General features: G+C 38.0%; 1 long non-coding RNA gene across 1 annotated transcript; it reads right to left on the bottom strand.

The window, feature by feature from the left end:
* Positions 1-276: 276 nt before the first annotated feature.
* LOC149666693 (uncharacterized) lies at positions 277-817 on the bottom strand. Its single transcript, XR_016368282.1, has 2 exons — positions 727-817; positions 277-656 (listed from the first exon to the last, which is right to left on the bottom strand). It is a non-coding gene; the product is annotated as an uncharacterized LOC149666693 (long non-coding RNA).
* Between the last annotated feature and the right edge of the window lie 1,978 nt (positions 818-2,795).

The following is a 2,795-nucleotide window of genomic DNA, read 5'->3' as shown; positions in this document are numbered from 1 at the left end:
ACTCTGGTTACCCTTGCATTTTCTTAGTGGTTCCGTGGTTTTATTTTTAAACTGGTCATTTGCCCTGTATCATTATTGTGTAAGAGACAGCCTGGCAGCCCCGTATTTGTTTACCCTGCCCATAGCCCACTAGATCACGCGTAACACTTCGCAAGATGCAGAGTAGCGTCCGTGAGCATGGATCGAGTGGGCTATGCCCTGCCTGGCCAAGTCAGCTGACTTAGGTGAAATATTTATTACTTCTATGCGACTTAATTCTAGACATTCTTGAACGAATCATCTTGTGAAAATTTTATAAGACAGGCTTCTGGCGCTGGGTTTTTTCCGAGCCAAATTTGCTTTTTAAATTTAAAAAAAATTAATTTCAACCGTTTTTCCTCTCTTCAGAAATTACTAATGATAGTGTGTTACATATTTATCCAAAATTTATATTAATTAACACACTGTACATCCCTTTAATTTGTAATTTCGCGCTTGGAAGAGGCTGAATTAAAAATATTGATTTGATGACAGGAATTAGTGATAGTGTGATTGAATCTATCATTTATTTTGCCAGCAAAAAACGTATCTTCGTAGCGGTAACCCTTGTCTAGAAACCAGGGAATGAACCCTTCTGCGTAGTTTGAATTAATCTACTTTACACATCAAAAATGTATCTAATTTAAACAAAAACCTTTATTCTAAATTATAGTGGTTATAAATAGTAATTAAAAACGTAACTGTTACCTAATAAAAATGATTGCAAGAGCCGGGATAAAAAACTGGTTTGTCAGCAGGGTTTAGTGATCGTGTGATTTAATCTATCATTTATTTTACCACTTATTTAAACAAACAAAATGATCTGCGCAGTGGTTACCGTTGACCGCATGCACCAGATATATTCTCTGTAGCGTTTATCGTTGGTAATCTGGCCATTCTTTATTGTTTTCTTAGGTAACATTAGAATGAGCGCAAAATAATTAATAATTCAATTGTTACCTAGTACAAATGATTGGAAGGACCTGAATTAAAAATATTGGTTGATTTGGTGACAGGGTTTAGTGATAGTGTGATTGAATCTATCATTTATTTTACCAGTAAAAAACGTATCTTCGTAGCGGTAACCGTTGCCTGACGGCACCAGTCGAGAAACCAGGGAACGAACCCTTGTGCGTAGTTTGCACAAAGTTTAATATCTGTTACTTCGGTTATTCCATTTTGTTTTCTTATCATTTACTTTTTCAAGTCTTTGTCCACGAAGACATTTTTTATTAATATCTGTTCCTTCAGTCTTCATTTTAATTAAGATTGTTAAGAAACTGTTGCATTTTAAAAATCTCCACTAAGCACAAACATAAATATAGAGGAGCGTAAGCATAAGGGACCTAATATTGCTAGTTAGTGACTAATGCTTTCAGGTACCAGTTAATCAGTTATCACCAATGAGATTAATTTATCACTGAAAACATCAAATTTTCATAATAAAATTATTTTGGCCTTTTTCAAGTGCTACTATTATTCTTTTTTATTGGGCGCGTTTCCGCATATATTTAATTTGATTCTTCCGCAATTCACCCAAAACAGTTTCCCCTATTCCCTGTTCTCCCCAACCCATTTCTCCCGATATTATTAAATATTTAAATATATGCGGAAACGTGCCCAATAAAAAAGAATAATAGTAGCACTTGAAAAACCTTTTAAGAATAAAAATAACACTTAATTATATAAAAGCAATGACTCGCCAAAGTTCTTTGTGTCCTTACACCAATTTGAAGCTGTAATTCTCAGGTAAAAAACGTCCCTATCAGTTAGAACACCTTGTTGTCCTATTTGCAATTAAAAAAAACATTTTTTCTATTGAAATTTACAGTATAAAAGAAACCTTAACCTAATGTTTTTACGAAGGTATCGTCATATTAGTTTAATTAGTAACATGGCTGACAGAATTTTTATTCGGCTGGAAATAGTTCGGCTTCATGAGCAAGGTCTTTGCAATAGAGCAATAGCGCGGCAATTAAATGTTTCACCGACCACAGTGGCTACATGGATTGATCGTCAAAGAAATAATGAATTTAACGGTGGAGCTGATAGGGAGAGAGCCGGACGACCAAGGGCCCTAACGGACAGAGACCTCCGTCTGATAGGTCGGACGAGTAGGGCACAACCTTTTTTAACCGCGAGGCTCGTTAGAGCTAAACTGGAGCTGCAAGCCAGTGTAAGAACTGTGGGAAGAGCCTTGGCAAGCCAAGGGCTGCACGGAAGGGTCGCTTGCCAAAAAGATAAGTTGACTGCGGCAAACCGACAAGCGAGGTTCGAATTTGCTCAAGAGCATTTAAATTGGACACTGGAGCAGTGGGAAACCGTGGTCTTTACGGATGAGAAGAGTTTCGTCGTTGGACATAATGGCCAGGTAATTTTAATTAGTTCGGAAGTGTGTTGAATGAGGAGATAGACATAGAGTAACAAAGCCTATCGTTAGAGTATTTATTACTTTACACTCGCTCACCATTAATCAAGTATGTTTGACGTTTTAAAGATATGGGTTAGAAGACCTGTTGGCATGCGCTACAGAGAGCCCTACATCACCGAGGTTCAACGCAGTGGTCGATTTTCCGTAAACGTTTGGGGTTGGCTATCGGCGGTGAATTCCGGATGTTTGGTTCATATCGAAGGACGAAACAATGCCCAACGATATGTCCAACTCTTGGAAAACGACGCTTTGCCCAGCATATTGGAAAGGTTTCCCGACGGAAACTTTACCTTCATGCACGACCGCGCTCCAATACATACGGCAAGATTGGCCACAGAAGCGCTGG

This window comes from Phalangium opilio, unplaced genomic scaffold (genome assembly GCF_054372755.1).
Source record: "Phalangium opilio isolate 3A_F unplaced genomic scaffold, DU_Popi_V2 ptg000060l_1, whole genome shotgun sequence".
Classification (NCBI taxonomy): domain Eukaryota; kingdom Metazoa; phylum Arthropoda; class Arachnida; order Opiliones; family Phalangiidae; genus Phalangium; species Phalangium opilio.
The sequence above is the reverse complement of the archived record's forward strand: the minus strand, read 5'-3'. Positions and strand labels throughout refer to the sequence as shown.